Genomic DNA, 27,106 nt, shown 5'->3' on the forward strand with positions numbered 1-27,106 from the left:
TCTGAAGCCGCGTAGAAGTCGCGGAAGATGTGCCTTCATTTGATCACTCGACAGGCGGATGTTTTCACCGAGAGCTTTCACATTTGGCCCCTCAGCTGGTAGAACAGCGCATGCAGCTCACACAAGCCTCGCGAGCTTTCTCAAGTAGCGCACCTTGCTGCGGTCAGACGTCCTTTGTTTGCTGAACTGCCACATCATCATCGGAACAAAGTAATCTAAACGATGCGCTGCAATATCTACTTTGCGTTCAGTACATGGAAATTCAATGCTATGCTTATCAGGCATTTTTCATCAATGGTGAGGTTGTAAGCATCAGATTTTCCCGATGTTTCCGGAAAACTACTTCGGCTCTCTCCAGCTTTTGAAATATGTGAGCAGCCATGTGCTGAAGCCGGACTCGTGCCTTGAGGTTTACGAGAGCAGCCTGCGGTCGTTTATACGAGCAGCCTCCGATCGCGCGTTGTCGGCTCGAGCAGACGACCCGTGTCTCTCGTGTCACAAATGACGGTATTTTGACAGCAAGCGGCTTGAAACGTTCCACCTGCTCAGAGTTAGGCGTCTGAATAACGAAAGAGAGCATGTCGTTAGGGATCGGTGTTTCAATGCCGACTGAGGTAGTAATTTATCCACGCTTGTGATAGCAGCATTGGTGGAGAGCAAGGACCCCTGATCGCGTGCTGCCCCTAGCGGTGGCGCTCACTCCGATCACACGAAGTGGCTGCTTTCTCGCCTCAGCGTAGGAAACCTCTTTTCTTCCACCATGCCTGAGAGTTTCAGTCAGCGCCACCAATGACAAACCTTGGCGGCGGATGTGGCGTAATGTGCCGCAGGCGTAACGAGTAAGTGATCTGTTTGGGTGACTATTTGGCAAGAGGTCAACAAAGCAACGCATGCGACTTGAATGCATCAATGTTGCCGGATTTTAGACCCTCGTTATGTAGTGAACAAGAAGAAAGGGAGCGAAGGGGCCCCATTTTTTGTTAATCATGTCATGAGAAGCCGACAAAGAAAGACACCAATGATAACACGGGGGAAATTACTTGTACTTACTAATCGAAATTTAAAAAATAATAAATTGGTGGATATCAAAATGGATGAAATAAAGAATGGCCGCCGCTGGGATACGAACCCATGTCTTCGCATTACGCCTGCGATGTTCTTACCAATTGAGCCACGGCGACGGCTAGCAAGAGGTTGAATGAACTTGGGTATTTGTGTTCGCTGGATCTATCCTTGGGAGCGTTGACCAGCGGCCTTCAGAGCCAAGGTGGCTGGCTGTGGAACATCGTTTTTTGCCCGATGGCTTCATGTACCGGGCGAACTTCGGGGAGAAGTGAGGTGGCTAATAAACCCTCGATGCTCTAACATTTCTGTGGCGTCATTGACTATTGGCTTTATATTATAACGAATAACTTAAATCGAACCCCTCGGTTCCCCTTCCTCCCTTGTTCATTCATAGCGAAACGTGTCGAATCTGGCACCTTTGATGACATTAATTAGAATACGAGGGTTTATTAGCCACATGCCTGCTCTGTTAAGTTCAGGCGCTCTGTGACACCACCGTACAACCACAGAAACAAGAATGTTCCACATCCACCCACATTGACCATGCGTGGCGCTAAATGACATTCCCACGGCTAGGTGCAATAAACGTAAATAACCGTGTTATTGGACGGATTGATAGCCATCGCCCTAGCACAACTGGTAATGCAACGCACGAGTCATGCCTAGGTTTTGGGTTCACTTCCGACCGACTTTTCATGCACTTTCATGTCCGTTTTCTTTATTATTCCCTACGTTTCAATTTAAACCACAGCTAATTTCTTCTATACTTTCTTTGGCTTCATTGACTTTGGCTTTATATATTCAAATATATATGCACTCATATCAGAACAAGCCAAAACAATAGACACCATAGAGGAAATTACGGTTAATTCCTTATTGAAAACAGAAATGATAAACAAATAGAATTGAAAGTGGATTAATACATTAATTTCTGTATATTTATCAGTTCTTTATTTCAATTAAAATCCAACAGGAGTATTCCCTGTGCTGTCCTTGGTGTCGTTCTTTTTTGACTTATGATATGAGTAATAAAAATCGGGCCCCTCGGTTTCCTTTCTTCTCGTTTACTGCATACCGAGGGTCTCGAATCCGGTAACATTGATACCTTCATGAATCATGTGTGGGCTTATTGAACAGTTGCCTTCATCCAAATAGGCCATGTACGCGTTACGCCTGCGGCAGAAAGGAGGTTCCACATCCACCGCCAAGGGTTGGTAGTGGTGGCGCTGACTAACACTCCCAGGCTTAGTCCTAGTAGGTAAAACATGCGTAATATACCCCAGAAAGTCGATGGCAAAACGGCGTTGCGGGAAATTGATATGTAAAAGCGTCGCACGCATATTGTGAAAGCGTGTGTTCGTATCTCAGCAGAGGCCAATTTATTTTTTTCACAGCGAAACTGTATATGGCTAGCCAATTCGTCAATCCGTTCGTCGCCTGTAAGCTGAAAACTCGTGCGGTACGCTTCAACGACAAAAAAGAAGAGAAAAAGCTGTTTCACATGGCACTATCATGCCGGAAAAAGTCGTTCTACCGCGCACGTCGCAGACCGATTTTCGCTGACAGCTTTCACTAGGCTGTTTCAAGTGGCACAATTTTCAGTCAGTGACACAGCGAATTCCGTCGCTCAGCGACCGCCGCGACGTCGTGGGCTCTCCGCGACTGGATTCCAGCAAGTTGGTCGAGCCGTCACTGAGTCGCTGCGATCGATGCGATGTGGGAGGGGAAATGTGTGACGTCAAAATAGGCGCTGTCAAAAAGGCGCTTTCCTGTTTTAGCGCGCGTTGGTAGCTCTGGGAAGGAATGTCGCGCGCCAGTTTTAGTTATGTTTTAATACGGCGTACCCACCAGCGCCTGCGGCTTAGCAGCTTCATAAGCTTTTTTTTTTCTTTTCTTCCGCTTACACAATTCGTTTGAAAGGAGAAGCTGCACACTATGCAGGTCGGGAGACGGACGCCGCTTCAACATAAGGCACGTACCCACTAGATCGCCATCGTCGTCAACCTCTTCATCGCTGAAAACTGTGCCAGCTGCTCATACATGCACACTGAATAGAAGCGTTTTTTTCTTCAAAAGCAAATACTCTTCCAGGAAAAAAAGTTGTGGCTTCCATAGTAACAACGAAGCTAGAGTGTGCTACACGGAACCACCCCACCGACCCCGTACGAGCCACACAGGCTCATACTCGCGGTGTCGTGCAGTGTCTCACTCGGCGCATCTGCAAGCTGTCGTAAAGTAGCAACGCTTTTAAACGTTAAAAAATGGTGTACTTATTCTATTATCGAATAATAATACGAAAATTCGAATAATTGACTAGTTCCCATGTTTTTATTTCATGATGCAGGCGTGGATACTTCCTCAGCAGGGGGGCAACCTTGCACATCGCTGCGACGGGAATCGCGTTGCCGCAAACGCATGTTAAAGCTGTAAGCGAAAATAGCTCTGCGACATGCGCGGCAGAATGATTTCTTTCGTCCCAATCGCGCCAAGTGAAACAGCCTAAACAGAAGCGCGCGATTCGGTGCTCCAGTGGTGACGTTGTTGCCCTCCGTTGCATCCGAGCGCGCGCGCAGCAGTTTCTCTACGGCTCTGAAATGGGTAGGCCACGCGCCATACGTACTCCTGAGGAGCAGAAACGCCGCAAGCAGAACCGGGAACGAGCTCGCTTACGCCGTGCCGATGCTGCGGCCCAGGCACACCAACAGGCTCGTGCAGCCGAGCGCAAGCAGCAACTGCGTACCGAGCGTCCGGCAGCCTACCAAGCCGTCGTCAAATGAACCGTCCAGATTAACCCAGTGATAAACACCGGCGCCGCAGGCTTAAGCTGGTTAACCATCGGCACGGAGTGCTCGGGCAGTAATTTTTTTATCCTCGATCATTTTCATGTATTTATCATTTCGTTAATGCAATTAAGAACTGCGATTACCGCCTACGTTGTTCATGGGGTCAATATATGTTGGTACTTACCGTTCTTTTTGCTCCGTTCATATAAGTTATATTTATTTATTTAATAATTATTGCCCATATCGTCATAGATTATAACAGGAAAGGCGCATCAAATGCACGTTGGTTTCATAGAGTCATACATGCATAACATTGTACATTGCTATTTGAATACATTGCAGAAATGGTTTTGGTTACCAGCATGTGCTTAGAACAAAAATAAAACAATACATTTGTAACTAAGACATAGGCAAGAGACAAAGCTGATTAAATGTTTTTGCGATGATGTTGACGCCAATTGTGAACCAAGCAATTCGTTCTCAATCATGCGAATAAATTTGTTTATTGATGATTTGTTATGTACAGTTGGTTACAATACAATGAGTTCCGTATTTAATTGCTAGAGGGAAAATTAGTATTTGACGCAATTAGAATTGAAAGAGTATTCGCCGACACACTTATGCAATACTCTTTCAATACTAATTGTTCCAAACATTCCTGTTTTTCTCTAGCAATTAAACAATGAAGCTCATTTAAACCAAGTGTAAATAACGAGTCATCAATAAAAAATTTATTCGCATGATTGCGAACGGATTGCCTGCTTCGCAAGTAAGCTCCACGTCACCGTAGAAACGTCTAACCAACTGAATGTCTTGCCTTTGTCTTCGTTACAAAAGTAATGTTTTTCTTTCTGCTCTAAATAGATGGCGGAACCAAAACCATATTTCTAATTCAACGATCAAATAGCAATGTATATGGTTATGCACGTATCACCTTGTGTAACCAACGCGCATTTCATTCGCACACACACACACACACACATATATATATATATATATATATATATATATATATATATATATATATATATATATATATATATATATATATATATATATATATATATATATATATATATATATATATATAAGCGTTTTGGGTGCGGGCACATATGGCCAGTCAGATAGACGCGCGTGTGAAGCGATTTATTTACGTTTCGGCCGAGGTCCTTCCTTCTTCAGAATACAATGTATAACATAATTGCAGCATATATGCATCTGCGTATGAACCGAATGATGATATGTTTGCATGAATAACTAAAACAAGGGGCGAAGAAAACGGGTGTCAATCGTTCAACAGAACAGCCAATAGATGCATAAACATATGGCGTTGCAAGTACATCATTTGAACATACAACGTGATGATACGCACAAAAAATGAAGTTCGAAAGGTAATTATCAGCTGACAGTAGAAAACATTACAAAACTGCTGCTATGTTACGAAGCAAAAACAAGGAAATAAAAATAATTGACTACCCTTCCACTACTGTGAAGTGGGGTGCATTTGAAGCTCAGCATCCGCGGCCCTTCGTTGTGGTAATGCCTCAGCTTCGCGCTCTCTCACGGTGAGGTCGGGACGTTAGGCCAATTAGTTGTGGTGGATAATTTTGCTTGTATGAAGCGTTTTTTATCGTTCGGCAATCTTCTTGAAATTTGGGCTGCGCACAACAGATTCTTTTGAAGCGTAAGGCCGGACTATAGGGATTGCTAGTCTTACAATGTTTAACGTGGCTGCTATCAAAGCGCATGTAGTGATATCTATCTGTCGGCCTTTTGCATAGGATACCAGATATTTTATCATTTTGCACTGAAACGCTGACATCAAAGAAGGTAATAGTACGTGAAGAATATGTGTGAAAAATGATATGGACGAATGGTTATATATATATATATATATATATATATATATATATATATATATATATATATATATATATATATATATATATATATATGTATGTTTCTTGTCCGTTCACTTGGTCACCCACATAAAGAAAATTGCCGGTCACATTAAAAATATCAAGTTTCCAGACCAATTCAACTGTGATGGTGATTGCTACTTCCTGTTTTCTAGCTTATAAAAGACGCGTATAAAGTTTCTCTTGAGTGAAACTTCTGACTTATGTAGAAAATGTATTTCAATGTTGCTTCATTCTGACCTTCCCAAAGACGATCAAATAGCCAACCGAAAAAAATAATCATGCGAGTAACCTTGCTCTGTCATTCATGCGTAAATGCGTAAATGTGCAAGTGCGCCACACGGTACCTAAAACAGTAAGGCATAATTACGCCAATTTTCGCAAAGTGTGGCCTCTGGCAGCTTGAAGTGATTCCAGTATAGAAACGTGTATTAGATAGCTATTTTAAAACAACACCTGTTCTCGAATATTCCGTAAGCTTAATTTTTCTGAGAATTTTTGGCATATCTTCAATATTGAAATGTGACTAGCTGCCCTTGTCCTTCCTCTTTCAGCTCATTTGGTGATGTTGTATGCTCGCTTAATTACACTGCCTCTAATTTGATGTAACAGACAGACGGTCTCATTTCCAAGCGGAATCGGCGGCGTCGTTGAAGGAGCAAGAGAAGCTCTTCAAGTAATAGCATTTCAAAGAGTTGACAATTAGGTATGGCACGTACCCAAAATGAGTTATACGGAAATGTTTCTGGGAGCTTAATTTTATTGTTGAGCATGTTGAAAGAGAAGCTGTAGTCTTTCAAGAGAGACAGTGGCCGGGGCACGTTACTAGGCGAAGCTACCGGCTTCGTTATCGAATGTTTTACGAAAGCTTTTACTTGCAATTGAGAAAAAACAGCTTAACTAACGAACAAGGCGTATGTATATATTTAGTTTTCGGCGTTCTGACTCTGCACCACGTTTTCATGGGGTGCAGGAGTGTCTTCACGATTCGTCAGGCTGTCTTCGGCAGAGTACATATGCATTGGATGCTTGACCTGCAGCCACTTGCCGATCTGCTCAAAAAGCCAACCCAGGGGTTCCCTCCAGTAGGAATCCACTTCATCGTCTGCAGGTGCAATCAAAACGCAAGATTTGCGAGGCGGTTCTGTTTTTGAAGGTTTAATCGATAAATATTTCCGTAAGAGTTTAGCCAAATAGCTATTTAATTATTGTGAAACGGCGACTGAGCATGGTCGCCTACTGGACAAGCGACATCGTTCCAGAAGAAAGCAATTTTTGCACACCCTAGTTTAGGCGCAACAGCACCATCACCATGGTCAGCATTCTCATGATCATCATCTGCATAATCAGTTTATTTTATGTGCGCTGCAGGACGAAGGCCGTCCAGGCCATCTGTAATTATATGTGACTTGTACCAGCTGCAAACATTTCACAGCTGCCATTCTTCTAATTTCATCAAATCACTTGGTTCTCTGTCATCCACGAGTGTAGTTCCTTTCTTCTAGGATAACATTCCTAAGCTCCCCTAGACCACCGGTTATTCACCCTACGCAATACACTACCTGCTCAGCCCAACTGTTTACCTGAATGTGAGCTAAATATAGGCTACTCCTATTTGATATCTAATCCTCAGCGATGTCTTCCTGTATGTTAAAGTTACGCCTGTCATTTCTCGTTGCATCCTTCTGTGCACGGTTGTGAACTACTAGTTAAGCTTTTTCATTAACTTGTCAATATCTTTCCCATATGGAAGTGCTGCTACAACGCTGCGATTATTATTTTTATTTTCAAGGATAGCAATAACCTGCGGGTCATTAATTGGTAGTGCCTAGCGTATGCGCTCCATTCCATTTATATCCTCCTGAAAATTTCCTTCTCATGCGCAGGTCCCTGTAACTAATTCAATAAGTTCAATGCACTCTTGCACAGATTTTAGAGGCTGACTGCCAATGAATTCTTTCTCTATTGTTACTCTGTTGATTGTTACTTTTACTTTTTTCTGCATATTGATCTTCAAGTGTACTCTTACACTTTGTTGGCTAAGGTGCTCAATCATTTTGCTTTTAGTTATCACCAAATTTTAGGAACAGCAGAATGAGGTATGCAAACTGCAGGTTACAGTGATATTCCCAGTTGATCTACACACCCGACTCGCCGGGGTTGCTTAGTGGCTTTGGTGTTGCGTTTCCAAATCAAATCCTGTACATGGCGGCCGCATTGTGAAGGGGGCGAAATGCTAAATATACCCTTGCATTGTGTGCAGATTATGGAACTCCAAGTGTTCCAAATTATTTCGGTATTGCGGAGTTTTTTGCTACGAAGTGAGTCATAATAAGATTGTGGTATTGGCACGTGAAATCCCAGAAATTGATTTATGTTATTATTTACACCTAAATCTTTCTGTTCTACGGATTCAATCCTTTTAGTAATTCAGTGAACAGCATTCGAGAGATAATGTCCTTTCTTGACCCCTTTCTTTCTCAACGATTGCCACTTTTTCAATGTGTGAGACGTCAACATTAGCCAAGCGCTAGAAGCTGTCCACAAGATTTCGTAACTACCATTGTTGTATAAGAATGTATTGAAACACTTTGTGGCCTACTAACTGTAATACGTGACCTACTTTTCACTATAGAATGCGCAATGAGAAGCTGTACCTTACTTTCGTAGGTGTGGGCTTCACAAGTATACCTGGTGCCATCACTATATCTTTCTGTTGAAAAATACTTACCGTTCACGTTTTCATTTTTGGCTTGCAGACTGAAAAGGGAAAGAAGACAGTGTGAACAAAATACGGGCAAGTCGGTGCTCAGTAGGTTAACATGCCTCTGCACAACTTGCTTCCGAGGAAAGCTTTTGAGCAACAACGCTATGACGTTCTACGGACGGCTACTCACTCGAGCTTCCCACCTGAAACACAGACAGCAATTGATGTAATTACGAGACTCAATGTTCCAGTTGAGATTCTCCTTCGTTTCCTACTTACTTGCCATCTTCCATGAGAGTAGAACCGCCAGAATACACAAAAACAACTTCATTTTACTGGCTATCCCTGAAAAACAAGGATAAAGCCCAAATGGAATAAGGACACCGACGGTGGCTATAGTGTGCAGAATGAGCCGAACACTTCATAGGTGCACTGAAAAAGACGACACGTTCGTCGTAGGACATTTGCTATACGGTAGCTAGCGACGCATTGAATCTGGTAGCTCTCCTGGCCTGTCGAAAAACTGCGTATACATACTGCACGTAGAGCAATAAATTGAAGTTTCACTTTTTGGTATCATGCACGCCAGCGTCATCAAAAGTGTCTTTTTCCTTTGCACTATAAGTTTGAATACCCCCCCCCCCGCATTGTTTTTATTTTGCACAATACAGGATAAAGCGCAAGACAACGTTATCATTTCCCACAGGCTGATCAACTGCTATCGGAAATGGTATAAAACCATGCTTATCACGGAAGCTTTCTGGGTTTATGAACTTTTTAGCCGTCACTACGATGAGGTACGAGAACACTCAAATATTACCCACGGGAATTTCAGGGTATTTCCAATGACCAAATGATGCACGAACAGTTGGAAATCCACGTAGCGCTTCTTTTATTCCGGCGTGCCATGCCTAAGAGCGCTACGGGATAACGAGCAGAAAGAAATATCATGTCGCCGTTCACGGGAGCTGTCACTTTCGCGCCTTCGTCATTCGCGCAGTTTTTACTGTGTCGATCCCTGCCGTTTCGTTGAGCTTGCCATGTCGCCATCAGCATCGCTGACATCGAGCCGGCGCTGGTGTAAATCAGGTGTTGGCACGTAACAATTGTTTCAGAAACGCACAGTAAAATGTACGTCAAGCAGCACTTACCTTGTAAACTTGATGAAAAGGAAAAGTGCGGTATTCCTGACCGCTTAGCCTGAACCGGTACTTCATTTGGCAAAGCTGTCAACTTATCCAGTACGTACGGTAGACAATCATTATGTGTCAATTGAATTATCCTTTACCATCCATACAACTGGGGTTGTTATAATTAAATACTGTGAATAACATATTATTATTATTATTATTATTATTATTATTATTATTATTATTATTATTATTATTATTATTATTATTATTATCCGTTCAACAAGCAATTATTTGTAAGGTGGTATGCGGGAGAGGATCCCTATGTCAACTACTGCAACGGGACCCTGGCCTCAAAGAAAGATGTACAAAACGTAGGTTCAGCGCAGCAAAATGAAAACGTTCAATGTAAAAAATATCAACTGGCGAACAAATACATACAGAGTGACCTTTTTTTATGCTATATGGAAAATCTAAAGATCACCTGGTGGCAGATGGCATCATTCTTCTCCTTGAGCTAGATAGTGGAAGAGGCGGATTTTACTAGCACGAGAAATCGAAACAGTACACCACAAAGATTTCCATCGACGTCACATTCATGTACTAAACTAATTAACAAAAATGACCAATTACCTTCTTAAACATTTATTACCGCACACATACGAATGTACGAATCGTAGCCGGTATCCCCTTAGCAGGCGTATCCACTTAGAATTACTTTGCATAATAACGCCTGTTTGGAGATATGTGCCATGGAAGTCGTCGCAATAATGTGTTCTTGCTCCACTTACTTTTTTGAACAAAGAGCTCTTTTATGCATTGAAACACAAACGCAACTGGAACGCCCATGTATTTCGTCCCAAACTTTGGGAAATATCTCAGAACTGGTGTCATCCTGGATATTCAGTTCAAGAGTATACGGCTTGCAAGCTCAACGCCTACAATTAGTAAATTGCAATACGTGCCGCACATTAATTAAAAATAAGGTAATTAGTGAATTCTTCGTCATTAATCATTAATTGAATAAGCGTTTCGATTTCTCGTTCTAGGAATGTCCGCCTCTTCCAGCTAAAGGACAAGAATTACGCTGTTTAGATCCCCGTATATGATCACCCCGTATATCAAAAAGCACAAACACAGAGCAGTACACATTATGGGGAATGAAAAGATTCCCACTAACTAAAACATCTAACTTCATGTTTGAATGCCATCAAACAGAATGACTGTTTAGGTGAATGTGGTAGGCTATCGGGCTATACAGCAACACAGATATATTTAGTTTCTTTATCACTAAAGATGATATTCGCGTTTCCCCTATATGGAAGAACATTGCGCTCAGCTCAAGTAGAAAGAAACGTCTGCAAAAATGTACCTTTATAAGAAAAGGGTGCAAAGTACTTTGCATCCCATTTTTAATGGGATAGCATCGTCGGCGAACTTCTACAACTTTGGACGTATCGCTTTCCTGCGACGAAACACATAGGCCCATGCCGCAGGCCGTGCCGCATCGCGCAGCGCCTCAAAGCGCCAGCTGTCATGGGTGATGAATGCAAGTGATTGACATGTGACGCACATGCCAGATGTTTTAAAGTGGGGCTCAGGGGTGAGAGAAGCGTGCGTCCGATCCTACTCTGGTGTTTGGAGAGTCGGGCTGCTGTTCTGGAAGACAGAGGTTCGAGCGCATCATTGGTGACGCATTTCCTCACAGCATTACAAACCGATATCGCCACTTCGGAGGCATCAAACAGAAAAATCGAAGTGTGTTATGCTTACACGATCACGTCGACGTGTGCTCGAACTCACGAGTTTGTAAAAGATCCCAGGTATCGGAACGATGAGCAAAACGAGAACGAGCCCAAAACGAGCCCACTTTCGAAACGTTGGCTGCCGCTATTACCTTGTTGTCGTTTTGCTCATCATCTTGACTTTCCCTCCCCCGCCTTCCCCTTGTTTTCCCAAGTATAGAAACATCACGTTTATAAATGATAGTGTGCAAGCTAGCCCGTGACACAATCGCGCGATGCTGTCCAGACGTCACGATAATCACATACTAGCTATGGTAACGCATACTCAGGGAACTGGCGATGCTAAGTTCTGGCCTGTTTTTAAAGCAAAGTTTCCTTGCCGAGTGCGAAGTGTTTTTTCGTAAGTATATGGGGACCTCTAACGCCGAACCGGTTTAACGGGATATGGGCGCTATCTAGCAACGGTGCAGCGAAGAAGTAGGGGACCATTTCAAGCATAGAGATTCAATACTATAATTACTACTGGCGAAAGCTGTGGCGGTATTCTTTACGAGAACTGCACATAATATGGCTCGGCCAGCGTGGGTATATATTTGCCGAACTATTGTCCTGTTGGCTTCAAACGACCTTGAGACTTTGCAGCTCGTCAGTACGGCGTTATAAATAATTAATAAACACTGATAAAAAACTTGAGGACGCTTAAGCTTCGCCTTCCAGAGTGGAACGCGATAGCGTTATCGCACACCGTTCGCACCGCCCACTCATTCGCTCGGCATGCTCTTGAGTCACACAATGACATAGTTTTCATATACAACAATTCGAAGCCCGCAGCACAACTTTTTTGTAATTATTTGTTACAGGGGCACCACGCAGACGCATGACTCCTAGCCAGCGGCACGGCACACATCGCAGGGGACGCTTTCCGATCAGACGGCCTACTGCGTAGCGATCTCGTCAGAGGCGTCCCGCATTAGGCGCTGCACCTAGGTATTGTGCTGTGAGCGGAAAGAGGAGCCGCGTCACCTAAACACGAGGGTTCGAGTGACTCACGCTGGAAGTTGGGAGGGCAGAGAGCTAGGAAACTTATTAAATACAAGGGTATTGGGGGCATCCTCACACCGGTCCCCGCACGGCCCCAATGCGCTCAAACGAGACGAAGGGGAGAAGCGGGCGAGTGGCGCGCCACCTGTCGGGGCAGCGCTGTACATAGCGAGATGTGGGTCTGTGTTTGCCGCAAGATGGCTCTGCGTGTGCGCCAAGTGCAGAAGAAATGTAGCAGAAACGTACTTCGCCACTGCGACTTCTGTAATTGGCATGCTCATAATTACCGATATACACCGCAGTATAACTTTCTACGGCACGTTTCTAAGGCAACACCGCATTCGCTAGAGGCTGTTTTGTCCCGCTTTGAGCCATCCAACTCATGGCTTAGTGGCAACGTCTCCGTCTCACACTCCGGAGACCCTGGTTCGATTCCCACCCAGCCCATCTAGCAAGTTGTTTTTATTTCTGAATTGCCTTACGCGATTTTTAGCTCACTTCCAACGCCGATGACACCGGCTTTTCTGCGACACGAGCTTAACGATGTCGCGTTAAAATTCACCGACGGCAGGATTTGAACACAGTAGCTCTAGTGCAAAGCCCGATATTGAAACCGCTATGACACGGACGCATGCACGGACAAGCGGCAAAGCACACACTTTCTAGCGGGCAAGCCAGCGCATTGAGACACTTGGCGCGTTTCTATTTGCTCACCTTGACCGGAATTACCGCTGCCATTAGAAGCAAACTTTATAAAGTCTTGTTACCATCTGAGTTGACAAAAGCATAGACGGCTTTGAAAGTGAAGCATATTAAGCAGATAAAGGGCAATAAAAACATGCTGCCCTTTTATGGGTACATTTATAACTCAAGATCCACGCTTCAACGCAAACATAGACACAGGACTCACGATCAAATCACTTCAAGAATGTTGCAGTTTACGTAGATGTCAACTAGTGTAGGGGGTGGGGGGGGAGTCTGCCTGTCTTTTGTGTTTTGGTCCTTTGTGCTAGGGCATTACTGATATGTTATACCATTAACCAAAACCACAAATGGGTTTGCTCACAGTAAACATAGTATTATAAAGCAGCATATTTCCTAGCTTTGTTGATTTAATATGTTTAGATTATATAAGGCTCTACCGAAATAATGATTTCAGGGTACATCATCGTGGCATTAAAACAGAAAACAGAGCGCCTTATCTTATCTAACTACCAACTCGAAAGAATATTCATCTAGCATCAACATCTTACTATTTCCTCTTGAGCAAAACAATAACCAATAATTTTAATGTAGATATTGTGGTTCGAACAACTTCGATCAACTTGTGCTTTCAGAAATGTCATAATTATAATTGATTTACCTGAAGCTAGAATCCGTAGATATGAAAGAAGTCTGCTTTTTCTGCTGGGTTTGGGCGAGCTGGAATTCGTTGATCTGGCAAAGTCGGCTTTGCCTACAGGGTACGGAGCTATAAATTTCCTTCTTTTGGCGTCAGAATATTTATCTACTCTGGGCGGCACGGTCGCCTTCCTGTTCAAGGTGACAAGTTTCCGGTTGCGTAAATGGACTGCACGGTCGAGAAGGGGCGTCAGGTGTTGTGTTATCCACAGATGTCAGTTTTCCCACAGCATTTTGAGGTTGATGTCACATGGTAGGAGCCCTCCAGCGCATTCAGTGTCCCTGAAAATTGGCAAATGTCACGCTAGCTTCTCTAAGAAACAACGCATGATGCCTTACTCCTAGATTCGTTCAAAAAAAGATGCAACAGCGCCTGGTCGTCAGCGCCATCTTATTACTCCTGATTATCGAGAAGCACGCGAAGTTTCTCCTGAACGATTAAAAGATTCTTCAAAATCGCACTTGCATTTCGCAAGATCAATCGCATTCAAATGCATTTGGAGAGACGCTGACTGCACTCGGTTGCAAAAGTTTTGGTGAGGGATGGCTGTGCTGCGACACTGAAGTCGAAGGGTGGGGCTGAGATCCATTTCTCTGAGTCAATGTAAAGTGTGCGACCGAGCTAGAATCAGATAGTAAAGTGATATGTAAGTTGGTCCTTGAGTTGTGACGAAATCGCCGTAGCAAACGTTTTCTTCAACATTTCTTTCAGCTTGTGGCACGAACACACGAATACGTAGTTCTATATTTCAAACATGTATATGCATGCCCAGGGCTTCTTGGGAAAATACAAGAGGCAGAAGTCGAAGGGAACGTACCCAGAAGGTGCACCGATACGCAGACAATGTCTCTTCAGTCAGGCTGTTATCACGCGCTCTGCCGTGTGACCACTTATGGAGATAAAGAAACAGGCGAACCTGCCGTGGATCGTAATAAAAGCACAATCAGTGACGTGTTATAAGTGTCGTCCCCATAGTGCGCAACAGCGGGTTCAGAAAGGCAGAAAGACGATTCCAACACCTTTAATTACTGCCGCTGAATAGGCCACGCTGTTACAGCATCTGTAAGACAATTATGGGATTCTCCTGATTGCAATAGCCGCCAGATATGTGTGTGCTATTGCAATTAAAAATACACCGCAAGAAAGCCTGAAAAGATGAAAATTAATTTACGACTAGAACGCGTGTACCAATAATCTTTACCTCATGCGTACATACTCCACGTCTTTCTATGCCTTCTACGCCACGGCAGTACGACGAACGTTGCATAATTTTTCTGATTATCATCATGAATTTTCTCTTCAGTTTTTTTCTCTCTTGCGAAACGGGTAACTAAGATAGGCGGTAATAAAACGACTAGAATTGGTTAAAAGAAATATTACTTCAACCTGACCAATAAAAATCTTAGGAGGCAAAGCAACTTGTATCTTCTAGTTTTGTGTTTGTTGATCCTCAACATTAACTATACAACGATGCAGACTTAAATTCATTAAGGAGGAGCATCTGTGAATATGCAAAGGAACTCTTTATTTTTGTAGTAAACGGACACACTACACCGAGATAAAGTCTATTTAACGAAAAGAATATTTCCTGGAAGCTTTTTCACCAATTGGTGACAGCACAGCCAGATCACTGGAAGCCCGCTTCAAGCCACGCCATCTATGGCTTCATGTCGAACTTGTACAGACAGTTCTTCTAATAAGTGCACCATAGGTCTCTATTGCATTTGCTTTATGTTACTCGTGTGATACGCCTGTAGCCAGCGATCTTGCATTGGTCTTTCTCCTTTGACCTTGCTTGGAAAAGAAAGCTGTTCTCGTGCCAAGCTCCTTCTTTGTCGTCCCCTATTCGGGCTCCAATCCAGCAAATGATGCTGGCTGCCTGTCATTCAGCGTTGGCGGTCAATCTTTAGACAGGATATCAGTACTGAATGTCAAAGCACCACAAGAAAGAAATTCTAGTGTATGGTCTGTAGGCAACACACAATGACAGATTAAGAGGGTTTAGTTTTTCAAACTTGGCGCACCTGGGTTTGAGGTTAGCCTTGGGGGAAGGTGCCGCGATTATTGCGGTCGCACATTTGACGCAGTAGATATGTAAACAATGTGAAAGTTCATCACGGCTAGAAAAGAGACCACACTGGCATGGTGATGTTGTTCTTTTTTTTGGACTAATTGCCCTTGCATCTTGGAAAACAATTCAGTGTACACATCGTGGCAGGTCACGTCTAGTTCTGCTATATATAGCAGACGATTTCAAGCAGCTCTCTCTGCAGACATTGCGAATACAACAGCATAACTGTTTTAAGATTCGGAACGCCAATTACGTGTTCATAGAATCCTTAGTGCAAGCATTTGCGAAACGGGTGGCCTATCATTTCATGATACAGCAGTGGGTGACACGCACTGCTCACAGCCTTGGAGCTGACTAAATCGCGAAATGACCTGTAAGCGTCCTCGAGGAGCCGTGAAATCTATGCATAATAGCAGTCAGTGGCACGTTCAGTTATAGCTAACGCAGCACAAATACAGTGCGCATGCAGGTATGCTTCGCAGTTGAGAAACTTATTAGAAGCAATGCAGGCAACTCGTCAATAGAAATTTGCCGCACATGCGGGCACCGAACACGGCCTAACTCCGCCCCCTTCCCCTCTCCACTACACCCCAACGACTCCCACTCCGTCATTGGAATACAAAGTCATTAAATTTCTACTCACATTAGCACGACGTTGGTCTCTTAACGTCGAACTGTGCTCTCGTATTTTTCATAAGTCCTAGAATCTCCGTTGATGTCCAATACAAAAATATATTAACCACAATACAGTAACATGCGATATAATGTAGGCTTTTTACGTTAGCATCATATGAAGCAAGTTTGTTAAAAGAACTTATGTAATGGTCTTACACAGAGGGAATATCGTAGGTAAGGGCTACCGTTGACCACAAGCAAAACAATATCAGAAAAGTAAGAGCTTTAAGGCTGAGTGCGGCAAGCACGTCTCAAAAAGTCGCACACGATGTTTTTAGGGAGATCGCATAAACTCCGCTTTCAGGAAATTTGTTGGGAATTGCGTATTTATATGCAGCTTTTATCGTTTATATCTCTTAGCGTTTACAGATACGCACGAACAGAGAGTTTATACAGTTTTCTTTTTCATTCTAACGTTTGATTAACGCTAGAGCACGGCAATCATCAATATTATGGCTTCGCTAAGCGCTTTATCATGCCGTTAGGCTTCGCATTTAGCGACCAGTAGGTGTAGCATAAGTAATTATACTAAAATCAATCACATTTTAAAATAGAAATGGCCTTTTGGCACAGCCAACTTGAAGACATTGCTAATAGCACTCGTATGGAAGTGTGATTCATGTCGATGAAATTGGAAGAAGTTACATTAAAAATTAAATTATGGGGTTTTACGTGCCAAAACAACTTTTTGATTATGAGGCACGGCGTAGTGAAGGACTCCGGAAATTTTGACCACCTGAGGTTCTTTAACGTGCACCTAAATCTCAGTACACGGGTGTTTTCGGGTTTCGCCCCCATCGATATGCTGCCGCCGTGGCCGGGATGCGCTTTCGCGACCTCTTACTCGGCACCCTAACACCATAGCCACTGAGGAAAAGTTACATAGCACATAGGGATGCGTATAAGCGGCCACAACAATTAAAACCTAACGCGCACAATTTAAAAGCAGATAGTCACAGAGAGATTAAAACGTTAAAATGATCCCTTATACAATATGACGGAACTTATTCACAACCATAATGGACGCCAAATCACACGATTAACACAACATCGGTGCCGCCACCTAGGTAACCGCGCATGTCTAATTAAAGTTCAGGTATGTAGAAAGGTAAGCTACCACATCGCACTTGGTTACGAGTGGCACCAGCGTAGTCGAAGAATACTACATTGGGCGTTTTTCCTTCTTTTTTTCTAGATTGTACAGATTTTTGACCAAGAAAGGCCGTGGCAGTATACGCTGTATTTACTTAAACTATCAATTATCATTTTCAGTGTTTGTGTAAATAAATCACCGGTGATAAGAAGCTCACGTGAGAGAGATTTTCCGCGTTTAAGACGCGATGAGTCTTTCTGAAGATCCCGGTTGCGAATTGTGTCACCCGGAGGCCTAAAGTCATTTAACCGAAGCCACGAGCACAGCAATACCATGCAAGCTGCAGAACTTGGGCGAAATATATTTTTTCCTGCAAATATGGCAGTGCTGACATCGGACAAATGGTGACTTTGAATCGCGTAAAATTATGTGGCCTTGTCGTTGCAATGTCATTGTTGGCAGTGAGAGCGTCCATGCGTTTGACGATGTTTTACACCAACGAACGCATTCCTTGCGCATTCGTCATTGTGGGTATGTGCCGTTTTTTATGCTTACCGTCGCTTTCACGTCACCCTCATTCTTGCCGTCGGAGCTGCTTTCACCAGCACCACGACGAAGAACTTCCGTCTAAGACATCGCTATCTTGTCATGAACAACCTATGTGCGTTCAAAACAATGTTATCCTCGTTACCTATAGTATTGCTTTTCTGGCCTCTGAGATACTTGCATGTGCGCCAATGTTTAGAGCGTCTGTGTGGAATGCAGAACCGCGAACAAATGAGGCGCAGTTGCCGCATGAAGCCTTCGTTGAACACTTGCATTTGCTTGCCTGACGCTTGAGTGCGTGGGTTTCAAGTTGTCTACATTTCTTATATTCCTTTGCATTGGTCATGACCCGTCTTTAAGCTCGGTCCGTCACTTGGGGTGTCTTGCTCTAATCGCATCTAACGAAATCATGTTGTGGTGTTACTGCTTATATGTTCACCGGCATGCTACCCGCGTGGCTTAAATTGGTATCCATCCTTAGGAGGAAAAATAATTATTCCTCAGTCATGTATGTGTAGCATGCACAGACGGCGCCCTTGTTGCGCCCCTACTTGACAAGATCGGAGCCAAAGTTAGCCTCTGTCTCAGCGTTCAGTTCGGCCCAGCCCGACAGTGCATACGTCGACCCATGTAGGAGTTGTCACGCTTCCGAGAGCTCTGTCAGCCATTGTAGGTAACAATCCAACAAACTCAAACCTGTGCTGACCTGGAGTTACAAGGCTTACAACTGCGCAGCTCGTTGAAGAGATTTGACGGTTGCTTGGTTATTTCACCCCTGCCTTCAGCTCGTAGGGTGTACAAAGAAAACGAAGAGACTGCGGCTGCCACATGGAGCAATATCCAAAGCATTTGACCAAAACGGAACGTGTCCGATTTCCTAGGAAGTGCAAGCGCATAAGAATTAGGGCAAGTTCAGGAGCACCAGCTACCTCCTAGTGCGGCATGCTACGAACAGGTATACGAATAGAAAGCGAGCACGATTGAAATATTGGACTGCAAGAACTTCACTAGCTCTAATATAACCTTAATAATGCCTGAATAAATGTAACTTGTGTATTTCATTAGGTCATTTCTCAACCCTAGAATAATATACCCTCTGCAGCACGCATAATACTTTTCACGTACCCCACTTCGGTCGCGTCACTGATACAGCCTGCGTGATAATTTTTTCAAGAAAGGCTTATGTGTTGAAAAGCGAAAAAGAAAAGGCTATCCTTCCCGCTCCCAAGTGCACATTTCTGAAGTGAGATGAGTTCGTAGTGCAAAGCTCGCGGTTGTGAAAAAAATATATGTTTTTTTGCGTAAATTGAAATAGAAGCTCAATGTGAGGAGGCGGCCCGGCGCTGACAAAATAAGTTCAGTGACGACGACTATGGTTATGAGCTTAATGGAATGGGCGGACGCACAAATCAAACCAACTTTCTAGCACTTCTCATGGCGGAGCAAAGTATGCGCAACAGGTTTGGCAACGTTTAAGACACAGCAATATCTCTACCAAGGTCAATGACATCTGACACGTAAAATCATTATGAAGCGTCACGACGATGGCATGACCGCAACGAGATGACGACAATGGAATGCCGGCGCAGTAACGGCGATGCTGGAATGACAATGACGGTATGACGATGAAGGCATAATAACAATCTTGCGACAATGTTCGAATGACAACGAGGGTGCGACAACGACGGTGCGACAACGACGGTGGGATGACATCAGGATGAGTATGCTGAAAGGATGAAGATAGAGCGACGGCGTGACGAGAACGGCATAAGGACAACACGATGAGGGCGCTGTAATGAATGCGATAGAATAACGACGATGGATTGACCACGATGGTGTGACGACAGAGAAATGACAAAGGAATGACGATGGGGAATGAGAACGAGGGTATGACGACGATGGCATAAGCACAATATAACGATGCTGCTGAAATGACAACAACGGCATAACGACTACGCTACGGCAATACCATAAAGAGGTCAATGAGATGACGTTCGTATGACGATGAAGGTGTGGCGTAATGAGTCGACGGAGGGACCACGACGACATCGCAACGACATTCTGGCCCTGATCGCATGAACACGACGCGCCCAAGGCGATGTCACGACGACCTCATGATGATGGTGCAATGTCTACGACGGGGTGATGATAGCGTGATGGCGGCGGTGAGATGACTACAACACGACAACGAAGAAATGATCACGATGTTGGACCACGGAAAAATGAGGACGGCATGAAATGATCACAATGAATCTTGACCCGCATGGATGCTACGCAATATAGATAATAGTGCACTACGCATACGGAAGTATGAGTCGTACTCGCAAGTGGCTAGTTCGACACCACTGGCGAACGCGTAGTCGATGACACCACCGCATCGCGCAGCGGGCACTGGGTTCGTAGTGTTTAGGGTGGCACCCAAACCTTCCTTCATTTAATGGGTTATTAGTAGTTGGCTCGGTTGAACCCTTTCACCGCTTCGTCGGAAAAAACCCCGGGTGGGCTCAATTCCGTCACCTGTGGGCGCAGTGAACGCCAAAGGACAAGGGAACTTTCTCGCGACGAAGTGAGCCGACCACGGATTCAAGACACTGACCAGTGTGGCGACGATGATATGGTCACCATTCTATGAAGGTGCAGGAATAATGACGACCCTGTAACGAGAACGGCATGACGAAAACATTATGTCGATGTTGGATTGATCCCACTGGCATGACGCCAATGGCATTACGAGAGTGGTATTACAACGATAGCGGGTCGACCATAGCGTGGCGACAGAGAGACGACGACAATGTGTTGACGACAGTGCAATCATCATCATCATCATCATCATCATCATCATCATCATCAGCCTGATGATGATGATAGCAATAGCTACGACAAAACGACAACGATGGAACGACCATGACGATTTGACGGCGACCCTTTGTTGACGAGGTGGCGTCGGCAATAGCATAGCGACGATGTAATGATAACGACGGTATGACGATGACGACTCGAATGGTGGACTGACAACTATATGGTAACGTAGAGACAGCAGCAGAGTAAGAACGGAGGCAAGGGGGCGGCACGAATACGAAAAAAAAATCGCTATGTCATGACGGCGATGAAATGACCACGACGAAATGGTGACAAGAGCGTGACAACAATGGCATATTAGTGCTGGAGCTCACGCCTGCGTTCCGTGCACCACCCGTCACCGCAGGCCACCTTGATTCCTACTATATTGGGTGTTTGTTTAGACATGCCCGGCTCCGCCCAATTGGCCTGCCTAATCTCCCAGTATATCTGGTGTTTCCTGGCATTATGTTCGGTACTGTCCAATCGGGCCACCTTAATTCGCACAAATCCGAGCGCCCCAATTAGCAATATATTCGCATTGTTTTATAATTCATTATCTCCGAGATGGGCCCTCATTTTTCGGAGAGTATACTAAAATCTGACGTTGTTCTGACCCAGGCTCCAACTAGGGTCGCGACAGAATTCTCCAAGTGTGCGGTCTTCTTCTACCTGACACAAAAATTGCACATGTTTTTTTATCCTACGGCATGAACGTTCTGTTCTCTATTTATTATTTCATGAGGAAAGAACTTCCGTAGAGAACAAAGCATGAGAAGGTGAAAGAGTGTTTCCTGGTCAATAATTATGTTCAGTGCTCCCCTCCCCCCAAAAGAAGCCTGCTGATTTGTCGCGAACGTATGTAGCCCCAAGAATCGAGTTGCATTTGTCAGGTGAGCGCTTTGGCAGAAGAAGCATGCCGACGCTGTGGCAAATGACGCTGTACCAAACAAACGCAACACGAGCCAGTTGAAGCGGCCAATGATAACGCCTTCTAGCTGTGCAGGACGGCATAGTATGCTGTTAAGGCGAGTTGATTGTAGCAACGTTGCCCTACTACTACCAAGGCATTGAAATTACAATAAATGTTTTATTGCCAATACGAGAGCGTTATCGCTCTCAGGGACTCAGCATTTATATCAGAATATGTTGCTATTTCTAATCTTACGTTCAGCTAGAACAACTGCGCAGCACACTGAGCTGTTCATGCAGCGCTACAACTAAACTGAGAACCCTGTGCATTTCTATCGTACCCGTGGTATTTGCGCATCTATTTCCCAGCGCAAGGTCACAGAATGTCTTCAATTGCGGTAGAAAGCGTAAGGATTTGTTACTCGTAAAGATACGCCAGGTTCTCTCAGTACAGAAGGGTAATACTGTAATTCTCGTTTATTGCCAGCGGTAGCAGCGCAGCACGCAAGCATAATTTAACTGAGCTAATCAGCCGAGTGAATTGCTCAAGAGAGAACAGGTAAGTATTTCGTATGCTCGCTTCTCACAACAGTGCATGCCAATGACGATCTTCGCTCCAACACCACAGTTTTCATGATCCGAGCTATCCAAAAGCACTTGAGCGTTTTGCTTGTCGACGTGTCGCGATTGTGGGAGAAGGCAATCGCACACTCTGAATTCAAATAAATCGCACTTCTTTGGAGTAGAATGAGAAGCTGAGGTGTCCGGTGACGCTATTGCTCCAGCAAACCTTTTAAAGCTTTTTCGTTGATGGTCGCCGCTCCGCAACGTTAATAGCCGGCAGTGTAGGCCTCCGAGCTTGAGGAGGCTCTACTATTACCGGCGTGGGGGGCGTCATCAAGAACGTACTTGGCCGCTTAGCGGGCTTCTTATCTGTTGGTCCTGTATTCGTAGACTCAAGGAGATGATGTGGCGGTATTAGGCTGGATGACGTCGCCAGGCCGCTTAGGAGGTTGCCTTGCTGGAGCTCTGGAGATAGAGTTATTGACACTGGAGACAACGGACCAGACGCCACGTTGCCTGCTACGTTGTCCAAGAGACCGTGGCTATGCGGGCTTGTTTGCTGCAGCTGAGAGTCTGTTGCTTGTGGAGGCGATAATAATAGCTGCAGTTGCAGAGGCACAAGAGAATTGACCTGGACCAGGGTACCGCCTTGATTATCAGCACCTGGTGGTGGTGAAAGTGCATTAACTTCCACGAGCGGAGATTTGGACTGGTCGGGGAAGAGTCCTCCGCTTTCAGGTGATTTTGCTGTCAATAAAAGGGATCTTGTGCCCGGGCTGCTAGAGAGACCTACCGGTCTCATTGGTGATGTTGGCTGTGCAACTTCACTTGGTCTTGCTTCTACCTGTAGCGACAATCCTTGCATCTGACCGAACTCAATGGGCCTAGGCGGGGAAAGCAACTTGAGTGACATTGGTTGCGGCGAGGAAAATTCGATAGGCTTCGGTGGCGAAAGTAAGCCTAGGGACATTGGCTGGCTTAACAAGGATCCGATCGGTTTGGGCGGAGAAGTCGAGAAGTCCAGTCGCATTGGTGGGGAAGAAAGAAGATCGAGGGGTTTCAGTGGAGTAAGTAAATCTTGGGACATTGGTTGTGTAGGTAATAATGTAATCGGTCTCGGTGGTGAGAGCTGTGCAGATTGTGAATCAGTTGCTTCGGTTTGCTTTCCATCCTCTGTTGTTGGCTGTAATGGTGTGAATTCGATGGCTCGAGGAGGCGAAACAGCGGTCGCGTCGTTATTCGCTGTACCATTCTCAGGCAGAGACTGCACGGGAGACTTCGGACCGATTAAACTGGAGTCACTTTCAGGGACATCGGATGGCTCTGGCAATGCAGATAATGTACCTAACGTTGGGGACTGCAGATTTAGTGCACTTGATGAACCTTCTACGGTTTCTATTGGTGCTTGCCCAAACTGCTTCCGGCTGTCTTCAATATCTGGAAACTTGCCGAGCGTGCTGCTCTCCGAAGCAGGGCTAAACATCGGCCTCAATTGCGGCGGCTCGATGGCAACTGGCCTCAGGGCGATAGTCGAAAGTTGCGCGGGTTGACGAGCAGGTGAGTAGTCGAATGCCGATGACCTGGAACTGGCCCGCCGAGACGTATGCGTCACTTCGATGTCCACGGAGCTTAGAACGGTAGTCAGTTCACGTGATCTCCTGCCGGATAATTTCGGCGAACACAGCACGTGTGAGAACGACGCAGCTTGTGTGCACCGGAACGACGCCCCACGGCGCATAGCCCCATTTTCGAGGCTCTGGTGTGAATGGCCACCGTAGCTGGCGTTCCTAGTAGCGGAAAAGGCTTGCCTTGCGTGTTCTGCAATGGAGGCTCCGGATCCCGATTGTGCCCACCCGGACCTGGTCAGGCTGCGTCCCGAAAGCAAGGCAGGCACCGTGCATCTTGTGCTCCTGCAGCTCCCTACGTTCCGTAGAGACGTGCGCTGACATACGCTCCTACGCGCACTGCTGACGCTGCCGGACGACGCGTAGGCAGCGGGATGCATAGTCGCTGAAGCGTTTACGGACAGCGGCTGCCGGCTAAAGGACACTGGCGTCGGCAGCGAAGGACCGGTGATTGATATGGTGGTGAGGCTTGCTGGTGCTGCGTCGCTGTTACACCACGAGGGCTGGCGCGAACACGATGGGCGGAGGACAAAGTTTGACCCGCACACTGACGCGGAGCTCGCGGTGTTCGGGGCACTATACCCCGAAACGCGCCGCCGCATCACAATTTTGTGGTCGTCTTGACCCGGGCAAATTTTCAAGTTCGTCGTCTTCTCTTCATTTGGCTTGCGTTGCGCAGGCGCTCCTTCTGCGGCTCGATGTCACGCGTGATTTTCTAGCTTTATTATTGCTTGTGTGATAAAAGTGGCCATAAATGACAGACGAAATCAAGGGTTTCCACCGTGATTTTTTCTATATGCGCTTATTTAAAACGCGGTTTCGCAGGAAGCAGAGAATTATCATAGAAGAAGAAGACAACGTTTTATTTTCTCATGGGATAGCTTTTTGAGTTCTGTAGCACCTAGCTGCATTTAACGGGCCAGATTTAAGACGTAAAACAAAAGTATATGGCTGAGCCATATTTTCTTCCGCATCAAGGTTACTTTCTTTATTATTTTTAATTCAGAATACGCAAACAAAGGTGCCGATAGTGTCAGTGCATCAGCCGGGTTTAGTATTTTGTATGCCGAGTGTTCCTTGCTACAGTGAGTTCATATATAAATAAATACCGCAATGGTAGGACACCCTGTAGAGGGCGTATGCGTTGCGGATCGGCAGTCAGCCTTTTGATCTGTGAGAAAAAAATAGGCTTATCAACACAAATAGGGAAAGAGGACCTGGGTCATGCGGTGAAAATATCGTCAGAATACAGAGCATATCACACAGTTATTAGGTAACCAAAGGTAGCCTACCGATAAACCTTAGTTGAAAAGCATTCTATCAGTGTATTCCGTGAGCATTGAGCGTAGTGTATAAACCTTGTGCTGTTGAAGCTTCTGCATGGTACGAAAGCAGAGAAGCAGCTCTATTACGGCCGCCATCTAATGCACATAAGCCCTCACCACTTCTCTTACCATCAACGTCCAGCCCAGTACTTTCACTTCCCTTTCTACTTCTTCAAGGCAGAGTAGCGCACTAGAGCGCACTAGGTTAGGTCGACCTCTCTGTCTTTCCTTTAATATCTCTCTTGTAGACTTATAGAAATAGTAGTTTCGCCTCAATGTTGTACAATTGACAGTGATAACAAGGCATAGCAGTGCTCTCGGAATCTTCTGTGTTGAAACTACACGCGTTTCAGCCGACATGTTGGCGTGAGGCCGCACGTAAGGCAAGTACTGTTTTGCCGAAGGAACAGCGCCCTATCTGTTAGCGCGCGTCTCACAACCTTACCAATGTGACTCAGAGCATCGCCGCTGACATTGCAGGCGTCGCATGTCGAAGCTGCACGCGATGAGACCAGCGAGGAACCATCGCCGTTAGAGACTACTTAGTGCTTTTTTGTAGAACATTAGCTTGGCGTGTGCTGTCCATGCCGCTCAGATAAGTTAAACGCACCAACGACGACGCCAGCAGCGGCTGGCAGAACGCTGGCCTATCTTCACCATAAAAACGGCTGAGCGCAGCCTTGAGGCTGCATCACCTCAGCGACGATGCGTTGCTCACAAACGCACACTGTGCTTCTAGAAACACTCTGTATTTCGTTTCATTGTGCAGAGCTGTTGAGGCTAGACATATTTTTGCAGTGGCTGCGTTCACATTTACGAATAGTTGGGTGTTTCTTGACCCGATCTTTTTTGAAAATCTTCTTGATATAGGCTCAGTTCTAAATGAAAAAAGAAGAAATTTACCCATAGAAACACTCCACATACTTATACGGCAGCTAACACGTTGTTTTAAATCAATTTACTTTTCGTTATTTTTTAATTGCAAGCCCGTTGTGGCAGCTTCACGTGCATGCTCGCGCAAGCAAACGTCGCCGGAACGCTGCGAAGCATAGACGGAAAAGCGCGAAGTAATAAATTTTCGTGACCGGACCTCTTGCGCAGCTTCCAAATCGTTGCATCTGATGTATGAAACGGAGTATAATCATTCGAGCACAAGTGGAAGGTGAGCCGTCGATAGCGGGACAGCTAAGGGACGACAATGAAGCCGACGGCGACGCCAATGCATTTCGGGCCTCCAAAAAATTATTGCAATCAAACTTGAGTATGGTCTAACCGAAGCAGCCATGGAGAGACAAAAAATGGCTGGGGCTTAGCTAAGGTTAAGCTAGGACATCTCGAAGCGAAAAGGTTTGGTGATGTTTATGGTTTCATCATCATCACCATCATAAGTATCATCATCATCATCAGCCTAGATACGCCCGCTGCAGGGCAAAATGCCTCTCCCATACTTCTCCAACTAACCCGGTCATGGCCTAATTGTGGCCATGTCGTCCCTGCAAACTTATTAATCTCATCCGACCACTTAACCTTCTGCCTACCCCTGTTACGCTTCCCGTCCCTTGGAATCCAGTCCGTAACTCTTAATGACCATCGGTTATCTTCCTTCCTCATTACATGTCCTGCCAATGACCATTTCTTTTTCTTGATTTCAACTAAGATGTCATT

General features: G+C 45.1%; 1 protein-coding gene and 1 long non-coding RNA gene across 2 annotated transcripts in view; one reads left to right on the forward strand and one right to left on the reverse strand.

Annotated features, from left to right (window-relative positions):
- LOC142572893 (uncharacterized) overlaps positions 1–27,106 on the forward strand; it is a 220,090-nt gene that overhangs the window by 896 nt on the left and 192,088 nt on the right. The gene's annotated exons all lie outside the window — the stretch shown is intronic.
- On the reverse strand, positions 8,665–13,955 carry LOC142572889 (uncharacterized). The gene is made up of 3 exons (XR_012826157.1): positions 13,754–13,955; positions 8,754–8,819; positions 8,665–8,677 (listed from the first exon to the last, which is right to left on the reverse strand). It is a non-coding gene; the product is annotated as an uncharacterized LOC142572889 (long non-coding RNA).

The sequence above is a fragment of the Dermacentor variabilis genome, chromosome 2, assembly GCF_050947875.1.
Source record: "Dermacentor variabilis isolate Ectoservices chromosome 2, ASM5094787v1, whole genome shotgun sequence".
NCBI classification, from domain to species: domain Eukaryota; kingdom Metazoa; phylum Arthropoda; class Arachnida; order Ixodida; family Ixodidae; genus Dermacentor; species Dermacentor variabilis.